Genomic DNA, 14,542 nt, shown 5'->3' with positions numbered 1-14,542 from the left:
AGTGAAGACTTCAGAGGCAGCCCAGGGACATATGAGTGGCTTTAGGTAGTGGGTCTAAGAAAAGTTTACGAATCCACATGGAGAAGCCAAAACTGGGATAATTTTAGCATTCCACTCTTTAATTAGAACAAATTAAATGTATAAAAAGTATATGCAAAACAGAAAAAGAGACACAGATGTACACAACAGACTTTTGGACTGTGTGGGAGAAGGGGAGGGTGGGATGTTATGAGAGAATAGCATTGAAACAAGTATACTATCAAGGGTGAAACAGATCACCAGCCCAGGTTGGAGGCATGAGACAAGTGCTCAGGGCTGGTGCACTGGGAATACCCAGAGGGATGGGATGGGGAGGGAGGTGGGAGTGGGGATTGGGATGGGGAACACATGTAAATCCATGGCTGATTCATGTCAATGTATGGCAAAAACCACTACAATATTGTAAAGTAATTAGTCTCCAACTAATAAAAACAAATGAAAAAAAAAAAGAAAAAAGAGTCAGAAATTCAAACTACTAATAGACAACATCTCATTTGTCTCTGTGACAGATTGCTAGGGTACTAACACCATTCTGAGAGCTGAGAAAGGAAAATAATCATCAATATTTATGCCATATTTTTTGTATGTAGCATATTCCATGTAACCAGAAGTAGTTTAAGGAATCTTATTTTTATAGAAGAATTCCAGAAATTAAAACAGAAGGAGTGGTAGAAACAGGAAAGCACTATTTTGCAGCATCCTCATGAAACAATGGATCTGGGCAAAGGTCATCACTGGATGCTAAAACCATGCGTGAAAGGTAGAAAGGGGAGTATACAATGGATGCGTGAAGCTGGCAGCCTCAGGATCCACTGCATTTCAGCATCTCTCAAAGTGAGGCATCTAGAAATACTGAGACTCTTTAAGTATCACCTTAAGATATATATATCTGCATATGAAATATTGCAATAAAAATTTTTGAACTCAAGTCTAGATCTACCTACCAGTCTCCAAGGAAAAACACAGATAAAGATACAGAGAAGCAATCCTCTAAACTTACAATCCCCCACCTTTTGTCACAAGGAGCTGGTTTCCTGGAAGACAATTTTTCCACAAAAATTGGTAGGGAAATGATTTCTGGATGATTGAAGGATATTTCACTTATTGTGCACTTTATTTCTTTTATTACGACATTGTGATATGTAATGAAATAATTATACAGATCATCATAATGCAGAATCAGTGGGAGCTCTGAGCTTGTCTTCCTAAAACGAGATTCTCCCATCTCTGGGTGATGGGAGAGTGATGGGGAGCAGCTGTAAATACACATGAAGCCTCACTCACTGGCCTGCTGCTCACCTCCTGCTCTGCAACCCGATTCTCAATAGACCAAGGGATGGTATTGGTCCTGCTGCCAGTGTTGTGGATCCCTGCTCTAAACCCAATTCTTGGGACATTCTGTAAGACAAACCATGTCACTTCCTCCCAGTTGTTGAACAAATAAATGGCTTTAAAATTGGGAGAGAGAGAGTTATTTAGTCTTAAAAGAGAACAACTTAAAAGTGAAACATATGAGTACATTCTTTCAATAAACTGTGAAAAGACATCTGCTTTTAGAGAATCAGGGAAATTTGAACATGGGCTGGATGTTAGATGTTAATTTTATTTGGAACAAAATGCATTGTGGTTATCTATATTTTGTGAGATGGTAACCTTTTCCTTAAAATACTTCAGCAGAGATGAATAAATAGCAAAAGAAAAAAGAAATTAAATGAGGGTCTGTCTTGATTTGAAAAGAGATCTGCATAGCTGCTATAGATTGAATTCTGTTGCCCACAATTCAGACGTTAAATCCGTAAGTCCAGATGTGATGGTATTAGGAGGTAGGGTCTTTGGGAGGTAATTAAGTTGATATGGGTTTTTGATGGTGGGGCCCTCATGATGGCATTAAACACTTCCCCCCCTTTTTCTCTCTTATTCTCCCTCTTCCTCCATCCCCTCCCCTACCACACATAAGAACATAGAAAGAAGAGAACTGATGTAAGTCAAGAAGTGTATCTTCACCAGAAACCTGACTGTCCACCACCTTGACTTGCACTTCTAGTCTCCGCTCTATGACAACCAGTGGCACTCAGAGGTTAGTTTTGTAGTTATTGATGCCAAATGATGAAATACAGGGTTCATGATACTATTCTTTCTTATTTATATTATGTTTGACATCATTTTGTAATCAATTTCCAAAAGGTGTATTTTGAAGGCTCTGTCTTAGTGGTACTTTGCAGGGCCCAAGAAAAGCAGATTCAGGCAGGCCCCCCAATGAAAGAGTGGTTGGAGACCCACCTGCTCTTTATCCAGCTCTTCGGTCATCTGGTCCCCATCCTCCACACCCAACAACCCCACCCACACCCCCATCTGCACCCCCCTGCTAACCTGCTTGTTCATCCAGCTGGAGACTCTAATGAGCCAGGTCAGGGCCTGGAGGTGGAAGGAATGGGGACGTTTTTAGAAAGAATGAACTGGGCAGCCCCCTTCCTGGTTTTCTCTTCTTTAGTGTCATCTGCAGGTGAGGGAGAGGGCCTGGGTATGGAGGGAGCCACTAGTGGGGCTCTGGGAACATTTGGAAGGAAAGGGAGGAGGAGTTCATAACCCAGGAGCCAAGACGTGGGCAGATTGCTCAGCATCCAGGAGGGAGGAAAGAAGCACTGGGCAAAGAATGGTGCCAACCAGAGGGACAAATCCACCCAAGTCTTCTGGTTAACCTTACTGGAGGTCATGTTCTTCTTGCTGGAATTCCTGCTCTGGACATGAAGGGGGTAGAACCGTACTCACTGTTAATGAGTCATGGGGAGAGGGACAGCTTCCCCCAGGGGCCCTTTGATTCCACACTAACTATGGGCATCATCCCAAGCTGGGCAGCAAAATGGCAGCTCATCCAAGCATTTAAAATACTTCCTAATTTATCTAAGCGTCCTGGCAGGTCTTGTGCCCAGAGTTCCTTTCAGAGAGCCAGTTCATCAGCCCAACTCGGGTTTCTGCAGAGGAAACTACAACCTTCCCAGTTGGTAACTTCTGACTTATAGCTACCTGATCTCATCCCATAGAACCCAAATGGTGGTAAGTTCCAGGGGGCAAGGCGTCTAAGGTCCTTCATCTCATAGCAGCCATGTGGTAAATAGTCTTCCACTCCCAGTCCTGAGTCCAGGATCCATGGATATCACCAGGCAGTCATGGCCCCTGCCCACTAGATGCAGCCTCAGCATCCTTGGTAACAGATACCTCTGAGCCACTTGTCCACTGATTGACATTGAGCTTGAGTCTGGAACACGTGTTCTGGAGCAAGTCCAGTCTCCCTCACCCAAGAGATGGGAAACTGAATCCTGTGGTGTATGAATCACTCTAAAGCTGCAGGCAAGTTAGTGAAGATCTGGCAACCAGGACCTCTGGTTCTCAGGCCAGGAGACCTCCAGGAAGGGAAAGATGAGAGAAAGCTCAATTGCATCCACTGCTAGGCCGCTCTCAGAGGTCTGCAGGCACCAGAGTGGAAATTCCTTTCCCATTGTCCCTCAAGTCTGCTGTGATTCTATCAGAACACCTGCCTTCTTGTAGCAGCAGGAAAGCACTATTGGGGGCGTGTTCTGCTAGGTTCCAGGCACAGTGGGGAAGCACTAGCTGGAGTGTCCCCAGGAAGCAGTCATGCAGATGGTGCCTGACTCACTCCCAGCTCTGCAGGCCCAGAGCTTCCGCTCCTCATTCACACAACACCGACCCTCGGGACACTGGGCACATGGACCTGCATTCACAGCAAGCAGCATTCCATGTTCAGCCTCTGAGAACTTAGATGCCGTGTCCTACTCTTCCCTCAGGGAACGCCTGGCTGAGTGAGGTTTGGATTGAGACAAGCCTATAATCAAGGGACTTGTTCCCTCTTTGATGCTCAAAAAAGATCTTGGAGGTTTGAATGTCTTGAGAGCGGGTGAACCAGTCATGTTCTTGGGGGACTTTGCTTTATGGAACTGGTTGGAGGAAAAGGACAGACACTCAGGACAAGGCTGGACATCTCCGGGTCTCAGCTGGTTGTGAGTTGAGTTCCAGCCACCAGACTTCACGGTCAGGTGCTGGTGTTATACACAAGCCACCTTCGGAGAAGGAACAGGAGAAAGATTTTGCCCAGAGAGCAGTGTCGTCAGCCGACCAGAGGATCACACAGGGCAAGATGGGACAAGAGGTTTTGTTTGTCTCTTGGCTCTATCAGTTCCCTGGAGTTTCCACCCCTGAGGACAAGCACACAGAGAGAGCCAGAGTCACTGGTGATGCCCCTGGGAATGGATGCCCCTGGTGATAACCAGCCTGTGTAAATGGCCCTGGGCCCAGAGCTGACTCAGCGCTCTGACAGCACCAGGGTCTCCCTTCTGGGGAGCATGAGATGGTTCATCGCTGGTAACTCACAAGTGAAGTATATAACGAGGTCCTGGTTGGTGACTTGTGCCCAAGTTCCAAGCATTAAAGCAATATTGGAAGTGGAAAAGTAGCCATTCATTAAGCTTGATTACCTTGGGCCTTTACAGTGACTATTTCTCACATCTAGAATGATTATCTCCCAGCTTTTTGCATTGCTGGCTTCTCAGCATTTAGCATCATCTCAAATGTGTCTCCCTCAGGCAGGCCTTCCCTGGCCACTCTAATCTCACAAGCACAGAGCCTGATCCATTCAAAGAGCCCATAGACACTGACTGCATCTCCCTCTGCTTTTCATGGGCACCTTTAGAGCTTGCAATTATTGAAAGCAGTTGGAGCTCGGCTCCTCTCACTAGTGGTTCAGACCTGGTTCTAGATTCTCCCTGATTATTATGCACCTCCCAGACCCAAACAGAGGCACCCATTTGTTTTAGCACCACTAAGAGTGAAACTTTTTATTCTTTACTGAGAATAGGGTTTGCAGAGCACCAAACACAGTTCACCAGCATCGCTGGGCAGAAGTGCCCTAGGGAGAGCGAGTGTGTGTTAGGAGAGGCCTGACTGATTCCTGAACCAGTCTAAGCATTTACACTGCCGGAGCCAGGCCAATCCTGTCATTTCCTTGATCATAAACAGAGAAATACAGCCACAGGAAGACATCACCCAGGATCCAGGTCTCTGAGTTGTTATCTTCCTCTGTGCCCCCTTGAAAGGTGCTAAAACAGTGGCCTCGAGAATCCTGGGGGAGTCAGAGACACACACCAGTCAGCCTGAGCCCTTACCTGCAGCTGCTCTCAGTATCCAGACTCAGCACACTTCTTGGTTTTATTTCCCTCTTTTGGTAAAGTATCAGGTGATTTTCTCAGCAGCTGGGGATGTGAGGGTTCATCCAAAAATGAAAAGGGCCAAGACATGTGGTTGCCATATAGCAGGGGAGTTGGGGATGGGAGGATGGGAAATTTAGGATTATCAGAAGCAGAGCAATACACAGAGGATTGATAAACCACAAAGTCCTAGTGTATAGCACAAGGAACTATATTCAGTATTCACTGATAGAACTGTAATGAAAAGAAAAAGAAAATATATTTTTGGATGTGTGTAACTGAGTCAGTTTGCTGTGTAACAGAACTGAAGGCAACACGGAAGATCAGCCACACTTCAATACAATTGTTTAGAAAAGAACAAGTGTCCCATAGTCCTCCTCACACTCTGTTTCTTTCCTTCTGAGTCCTGGCCCAGGTTTTCTCTGCAGAGAATGCTGGTTCTTTTCCTGCATCCCCACAATATTTTTTTGTTTAACTTTTACTTTTGTTTTGGAGTATAGCTAATTAACAATATTTTGAGTTTCAGGTGGACAGGAAAGGGACTCAGTCATACATATCCATGTATTCTTGTTCCAAAGACACCCCTCCCATCCAGGCTGCCACATAACATTGAGCAGAGTTCCCTGTCCTACTCCTTAGCTTCTTGCTTGTTATCCATCTTAAATACATTCATAGCAGTGCTCACAACACATTCTTTAGGACTTCGCTCAGGCCCTCTGGGGAGATTCCTTGGACCCACACTCACCCTCTTTGGCCACTCCAGGCTTGGATGGGTGAAGTACTCTGGTGCTCCACCCCCACTGGTTGGTCCGTAGCCCTCATCACCACTAATCTGCTCCCAAGGCCCATTTGAGAGGACCTTGGGATGCCATTTCCATGGAATCCAGTGTAAATTAGCCTAGACCCAGCAGGTCTCCTTATGGCTCCATGAACTGTGGGGTTAGAATTACTGAAATTCCCTCTCTTCCTCACAGCCTTCTCTGAGCCCATCAGCCTGCTCTGAACTCCCACAGGGAGCTGACATGAAGCCTCCATCCTGTGCTGGGGCTGAGCAGCCACTGTGCGCCCTTTATCCACCTTAGCATCCAATTTCCCACCGAGGGGACTTGTACTCTAACTCAGAGAGGGAACAGGGCTTAGCAAGGGGAAGTTGCAGCCAGGAACTAGGGTAACCAAGCAACTTATCATTAAAACCAGGAAAACTTTGAGGAGGGAAGGGAGACTGTTGATTTATGCTGGGACAGCACACTGGGACGGTCCCCAGCCATTCTCCTTGTCACATGGCTTATTTCAGGGACTGCTGGAGCTGACATTCCGTGTTCATGCATCTGAGGGCTCTGATTGAATTGAAGCTGTCTGTGGACTGAGGACCTCAGTGTTCCCCTCTCCTTATGACTCCCACCATGCCAGCATGGTGTGGCGCCTCCACATTTATTTCAGGATGATCAGTGTCCCAGACGGGCCTTTACTCGCAAGTGGTTGGTGTTGTGGGAGGCTCTGGCCCAGCCACAGGGGCTCAGGGGCTCAGCAGCATCTGCAATAGTGCGAGAAGACCTGCAGACGGCGCCCTCCCCCCAGCAGCAGCCCAAGGGTTCCAGCAAATTCTAATTTGAGAATCACCCCTCAGGGTTGTCCCCTCACCTTGAGGATGTAGGCTGGAGCTGGCACTGCGAACTTGATGCCGTTGATGATGAAGATAAGAGAGGGTAGGGTATTGACCGCAAAACATGAAACATAGTGCTGTTAGAGAGAGGGGGAGAGTGGTTGGCCCTGGAGATCCTTGTTGTGTGTGGAGACTGGGAGCGACCCTTTGGCATAACCCTTCACCTTGGAAGCCCGTGGTGTGGCCCCGATCAGCTTCTGGATGTTATTGACCAGCATTGTTGGGCCAACGATCAGTGATGTCCCAGTGTCCCCAATGGCATGACATCCACAAGAACAAGCAATGACCTTTCTCTTCATGGAGATGCTGAGATGTCAGGACAAAGCCGGTGTCAATGTCACTCTGAATCTCCCCAGAACTGCCCCCTCCCCTACTGCCTGTTTCCTGAACAACTCTTCATCTCTTGCCCTGACTGTTCCTTTGCTCTGATCACAGCACCTTCCTTAACATCCTTGAATGCAGTACTTGAATACACCAGGCTCTTTTGTACCTTGACACAAGCTGGTCTCCGTTCCTGAAAGACCCTCCTCCCCTTTGAGTGGCTAATTTCTTCTCATCTTCCAGATTCCAGCTTAACTGTCATGGTTTCCAGGAAGTCTTTCTCCCAGTGTGTATCAGTCTCCTGTCTTGGTCACTCTCTGTAGACCCTTCCTCATGTCTAGCATGTACCAAAGTGACAGTTCACTATGTGACTGAGTCATTCCTTGCACATCTGCCTTCTCAGATGTGAGGGAGAGTTTTATTCTCATTGCCTCACTAGAGTGCCTGGCACACAGTGGATGCCCAGTGTTTGTCTGTTCAATGAGTAAATGAAGACTGAAAATAATGAATGAGGATCATCCAGAGAGCTGTATCCAGTGTCGAACAAAAATAGGTCAAACACAAAGTGAAGATGGAGGTTCCCAGGGGCAGCAGATTCTCAGAGGCATAGGGGAGACCAGCTGTCCTGGGAGAGGGTGTCTCCCAGCACTGTTCACTCACCCAGCTCAGACACTGAGGCCCTGGCCAGGTGATAACTGACTAGCCCAGGGGAACTCCAAAGGAAAGGCCAGCATTTGTCTGAGGGTGTTACACAGAAACCCATCAATTATTGCCCCTTGTTCTCAAGTCATTTCTGTATCCCACCTTCCTGATTCCCTCAGTTATAGCACCTGCTGCACTGTGTGCCTGGGGTAGGCAATAGGTAGCTATGGCTACATGGGGTGTCTTTTATTATGAGTCGCTTGTAGGTCTCAGGACTCTGGCCAACCTCTCTCCACTGCTGACTAGTTTCTCCCTAAGGAGACCAGACTTCCCCATTTGTTCAGGACTTTTCCTTTTTTTAAACTAACATTTATATGTACTGAGAACTTCCTTGGTCCCATGTAGCTCTGGATAGTTGGTCATCTTATCATAACTCTGTTCAGGCTGAGGAAATTCTCCCTAATCCTCTTTTTACCACACTGTAAAGTCCTCTAACCATGTTCCCCACCTCACACTCAGGGGTGCAGTCCTCCCCCAGCTGCAAAGGCCTCTCTGCACCCTGTGAAGCACCCTGGTCAAAGACCTGGTGAGGAGACTGGGGTGATTATGGATCCATGGGTGGTTTGTGTATCTTTGTGTTTGTGTGTTTATTTTTGTGTATATTCCTTTGTGGCTCTGTGTGTGTGCTTGTGTGTCTCTGACTGGCTATGCATGCTTATCTATGCCTGTGTGTGTTTTTATGTGTCAGACTATGTGTTGATATGTGCCTGCTTGTGTATTTGTATGTGTCTTGTGTCTGAGGGCAGGAGGAGAAGGGGGCAACGGAGGATGAGATGGTTGGATGGCATCACTGACTCAATGGACATGGGTTTGGGTGGACTCCAGGAGTTGGTGATGGACAGGGAGGCCTGGCGTGCTGGGGTTCATGGGGTTGCAAAGAGTCGGATACGACGGAGTGACTGAACTGCCTGACTGACTGTGTCTGCATGTGTTGTTGTGGGTGGTATATATGTCCGTTGACTGTATGTCTGCGAGTGCATTTGTGTGTGTCTACCTGTGTCATTGTATAGATGTGGGAGCACCGCTTGAGGTGACCCTCAAAGTGAGAGGCTTACCGGTCCGTGTTTACACACCAGTCACCTGCTTGGGTCAATGGTATCCAGTTGAGCTCTCCCTGGTAGTAGCCTTTGTCCACACCACCAAACATCTCCACACTGCCCTTCCCCCTGCATCTGTAGAGACAAGAGAGAAGGGGAATTTGGGGGGACAGTAACAACAGCACTATCAGGGCTGTGCTTGTCCACCCATCAAGGCCCTAATGAGCTCCCTATTTACAGATGCAGAGATTGAGCTTAGGAGGGATTGAGAACCAGGTTGAGGCTGGTAACTGGCTAATGAGTGGCACAGAGGTTAGAAGCTGAGTCACCTGGCCAGGTTCCACCCACCCAGGCTTCTGCAGAGACCCTGGACCTCCTGAGACCTGAGTGCTCAGATATACCCTCAGAGGACAGTGTGCTGAAGGGTTTTGGCCTTCCCCTTGCCCAACTTGTCATTTTTCAGAAAAATCAAGGACTGAGAGCACTAAGAGTGTGGCTTCTGGTCACCCAGGGCTGGCTTCACTGGCCTGTGACCTGTGCTATCCATGGAGCGCCACGGTCAGGGTCCCCACCTCTGCTATCCCTGTCTTGAAATTCCCAATACTTTTTGAACAAGGGCTCCCACACTTCCATTTTTCACTGGCTCCTGAAAGTTGGGCAGCCAGTATTTGGTTCCCAGTGAACAGACAGTGAGGAAGGAAAGATTTCTGCCATCCTTCTCCTTCTTTCCATATCAAATCCACTAGCAAATCCTGTTGCCTTTTCCTCTAACTTGTATCCTGACACATTCCATTGGTCTTCCCCTTTCCTCACCCCTAGACAAAGCCACTTCTCTTGAGCCCAGGGGCACAGTTGTGTTCCAATAAAACTTTATTTATAAAAGCCAGTGGTGAAGCCAGGTGAGGCCCTGGGGCCATAGTTATCCTGGGTTAGTTTATCTCTCAGGATACTTCTGTATCAAGTGTTCTATAATTTTCGTGCAACGGAAAGCATCTTACAGTTAATTTGGAGAGAGGGCTTATCCAGCTCAGACTTACTTGCTCAAGTAGAAGGCAAAGACAGGCTCAGAAACAGCAGCTTGTTTCTTCAGGTTGTCAAAGATGGGGATGGTTCCTATGATGGACATGTCAGGGTAGTCCAAGCTCAGGAGGCCATCAAAGGGTGTATTGTCAAACTTGTTTAGCTCCAAGCTTAGGCCAAACGGCTGGTCAGTGCTAACAAGGTCCCCAGTCTGTGGAGAAGAGAGTATTCCCACATAAAGCTTTAGGAAGTGGGGCTGGGACTAGGCCGGGGTGCACTGCCATTAGATCCTCAGAGAAGAACTGAGGCTAAGCTGTGTCCTCGATGGACCTCAGATGGTTAGATCATGATGGGAGGGAAAGTTGGGTTCTATTTGTGTGGGCTGTGGATTTTAAAACATCTGCTCCTCTGTCAAACTGGCCTCAAGCCCTCTGTCCAGGTGGCGCAACCAAGAGACTCAGGTCAGGACCCAGTTGTGCCCCCTTCAGGACAAAAAGAGTAGAGAGCAGGAGAGCCTTCTACTGGCGTCCCTATGACTGATGACAGAAATGGACTGAATTGATTGCAATGTATTTTGGATTCTGCATCTGCCCAGGATGGCAGACGCCAGTTACACAATGTTGCTGGCAGGGTTCTTATGAAATAACCTCCTGGGACATACACTTTGGGGATATGTGTGTCTTTGTGTGAGTGTGTATGGGAGAGAGAGAGTAAAAGAGGGAGGGGAACTACTGTGGTAATTTGCGGGAGGCAGGCCGAAGGTTTTATTAGACTCTGAAAGGCCCCTGGAGTGAGAAACCATTTATTAGGCCCCACAACATCTCTGGCTTCCTTCTTTCCCAGCCTGGATATCTCAAGTGCTTGACTACCCCCAGGGTCCCCAGATTAGTTTTATCCTGTCCCCAAACATCTTACACCAGCTTCAGTCCTGACAAGCCAGTCCAGCTCCAACGCTTACCTCATATGTGACCTCAGCAAGGCCCTTGCTGTCTAGACCTCAGTCTTCTCATCTGTATCACGAGCCTATCAGAGTACCTGCTGTGTGGGGTTATTGCAGGATTAAACAAGTTATTACCATGAAAGTGCCTGGAACAGTCAGAGAATATAAAAACGGGTGCTATTTTCCCCTCTTCTTGCTCCCATAAAAATGCACCTTGAGCTGCTCATGAGCAGGGGAGCTGCAAGTCCACACCCCAAGGCACTCTCTGGGTTAGCTAAGCTGGGAGTTTCTCTGTCACCACAGGCGCTGTCTCCCCAGGGACAGGATCCTGTGGGTAAGATGGCCAATATCTATGGGAGTTAGAAAAGGATGGGTTCTGCCAGCTGGTCCTGCAACTGTTTTGTAAGCAGCAGTCACTCCGTAGTCAGTCCTGACTCAGTTTCTGTTTCCACATTACCCAAATGGAGTCATAAGCAAGAAATCCCTTCATTATCCCAGTTCCATAGATGATGCTGAAGGGCGTGTTCATATCCCGATAGGTGGAAGACTCGTAACATTTGAAGGCATTGCGTGTATCTGCAGACATGAGAGATGAGGGTCATACAGGTGCCAAAGGTGGAGTAAGGGGTGTCAGGGAAGTAAAAGATGGATGGATTGGGAGGTTCTTGTGCTCACAACACAATGGACTGTTGCAAAAGATGGAGGGCACCCACAAGTCAGATGAGCCTGTATCAAAGATAACCTGAAACTCCTCAGCGGCTGTTCCAATGGTGATGTTACCCACATAGGACTACTATGGGGACCAAAAGGGGCTTGGTTAGTGCAGACTTGGCTCCCTTTGATTCCCACACTGCTTCCTCCCTCTGGGTGTCACATGTCTCCTGAGATCACTTTCCAACCACTGTGAAGCTCACAGCCTTTGTCACAGAGGTGCCTGCATTTGTTTTTTTCTGTGCTATGTGGCATACAGGGTATTAGCCCTGTGATCAGGCTTTGAAGCAGTACCTCCTGCATTGGAAGCCCAGAGCTACAAGCACTTGACCCCAGGGAAGTCCTAGTACCTTCATTTGAGGAGCTCTCTAGTCTCCTCTTCAAATCCAGCCTGGGCACATCCTTCCCCAGGAGGTCCACCTTGATCAACCCTAGCCACTCCCTCTAAACTCAGACCATATCCAATCAACACCACACAGCTGACCCTCTCATTTGGCATGTATTTACTCTTTACCTATTTCTCACGCTGGCCTGGGCATTCTTGAAGGCAAAATGAGTCCTTAAAAAATCTAATAAAAATAACCACAGTGTTAGATTCTTATGGCCTGACACAGATTAGGGGTTCAGTAACATTTACTGCTGTGGTTCTTGCATCTGTGGAAGTTGAACTCCTCTGCCTGGGGATTCACTCTTGCTTTGCAGTTGGCTTTATCCTTTGACCAGAGATGGCTCACCCTTCATCTGTTACTGAGTGGCTCTCTTAGTTCAGAAGGAGCAATCTCCCTCAGACTAATGACACATCTTTGACACAGAAATGGGTGTTTACCTGCCACCTGGTCATTTCTGGTCCCAGTCACCACAGACCAAGAGTTGAGGATGAGAATGCCTTCTCCTGTGGGTGGGGTCCCTGTTTTCCAGTGTTTCTGCCTCCTGCAGGAGCCCCAGCCCCAACATCCCACCTGCCACCTCCAGAAGAACTCCAATGCTAGGCCACACCCCAGGGGGCATGTGGAGCACCATCCCCCCAACACACTCACATCAAGGAAGTTCCTCATGGGTACAGAAGTTATATTTGAGTTACCAGTAGAAATCTGGGACAGTCTATAAGCATGTTCCTTCAGGAAACTGTTCAGCAGTTTTTTTTCACTGAGAGTTTCTCCCATGGTCTTCATTTTCGTTAGAGGTATTCTTTCACCAAGCATTGGGGAAAAAAAACAAAGAAGAAGCAACAATTAGCTGTGTCTGTTAAGGTATAAATGTCATTGTAATGGCACTGTGTACTTTCCAATCATTTTTATCAGTCACCTTATTATCAGAATTTTATGCATGTACCATGACAAAGACATACGTTTGAATACAGGTTCTGTTCCATAATCTTTGGTAAGCCATATGACCATGTGGTGTCTCAGTCTCTCCCTTGGTCAAAAGGTGGAGTGTAACAATTCCCACCCTCCAAATAGAATATTTGGGGGATAACTGAAGTGATGGATATAAAGTGAAGTGAAGTGAACTCGCTCAGCCATGTCCAACTCTTTGCGACCCCATGGACAGTAACCTACCACGCTCCTTTGTCCATGGGATTTTCCAGGCAAGAATACTGGAATGGGTTGCCATTTCCTTCTCCAGGAAATCTTCCCAATCCAGGGGTTGGACCCAGGTCTCCCACACTGTAGGCAGACACTTTACTGTCTGAGTCACCAGGGAAGTCCGATGGATAAAAAGTACCTGATAAATAGGAAGTCTCAACAATGAAAATCATTAGCATTGCTGTTGCCATCCCACTATATCCTTCTCATCCCACTATATCCTCTTTTTACAGGGGAGGAATTTGAAATGCAGGAAGATTGTGAGTTGGCTGTGGTTACACTGCTTGTCAGATGTAAAACAATGTTTAAGCAGCTCTATCCTTCTCCATGTTGAAATAGAAGAGAGGGTTGAAAAAAGAATCCAGGAGATAGGGAAGAAAATAAGGAATTAAGAGGCTCGAGAAGGAAGGACAAGACAAAAGAAAAATTAAAAGGAAAGAAAACACCACAGAGAGTTCTGCACTCACAGAGGCTTCCAAAGAGATGGAGACATAAATGAGAGAGATACAGAGATGCAGACATAGACATATACACCGAAGCAGACAGAGAACAGAGAGGACATGTTGAATAAAATGTAGAAAAGTGCTATTCCACAGGACCACACCTACATCTGCACTAGCTGTGCACTGAACAATTCCAAGGAGTTACATTTTCAACAGGTCACAACATAACTGGACCCCAAGAGTTGTGCAACCATGCTAATCTATGCCAAGACCCTGGGACCACAGTTCCTATAGCAAGGTATTTGTCAATAAGTAAGAAATGAACTTTAACACTGTCAGAGAAATATTCCTTTCCCTTCTAATCCTGATGGGTGGAAGAATAATCAGACAAAAAGAAAAATCACAGAAAGGAAAATGATGCGGCTTACAGTCCCCATACTTACATGACTATGCACTCTGAGAAGGCCACCAGCCTGAGGAGCACAAGCCACTTCATGCTTCTTTCCTGGCTCCAAGTACTCAGGGAAGTTTGGGTTCTTAGCATGTAGTGGTGACCAGGTGCTCCTTGTTATATAAGCTCTGACCTGCCATAATTGCCCCCTTTAGGCCAAAAATGGATTTGATAAAAATACACAGCTCTCAGTAAAATCTTACCTCCATCAGTGTCCTTGGTGAGTGGACTTTGAAGGTTCTCAGAATACAGAGAATTATACTGTAATCTCTTCCTTGAAGCTTGGCTGGAAAATCAAACTGATCTTCATGGACATCTAAGAAGATGCAGAACCTTGCCTACTTGGAGAAACAACTGCTAAGAACATCATAAAAATGGATACTAGGGGTCCATGCTCAACATTCTTGGTT

The 14,542-nt window shown here is 47.0% G+C and overlaps 1 pseudogene; it reads right to left on the bottom strand.

Moving 5' to 3' along the window:
- Positions 1 to 5,020: 5,020 nt before the first annotated feature.
- LOC122430852 lies at positions 5,021 to 14,225 on the bottom strand (annotated as a pseudogene).
- Between the last annotated feature and the right edge of the window lie 317 nt (positions 14,226 to 14,542).

This window comes from Cervus canadensis, chromosome 29 (assembly GCF_019320065.1).
Source record: "Cervus canadensis isolate Bull #8, Minnesota chromosome 29, ASM1932006v1, whole genome shotgun sequence".
Classification (NCBI taxonomy): Eukaryota; Metazoa; Chordata; class Mammalia; order Artiodactyla; family Cervidae; genus Cervus; species Cervus canadensis.
This window is presented reverse-complemented; position numbering and strand designations above follow the sequence as displayed.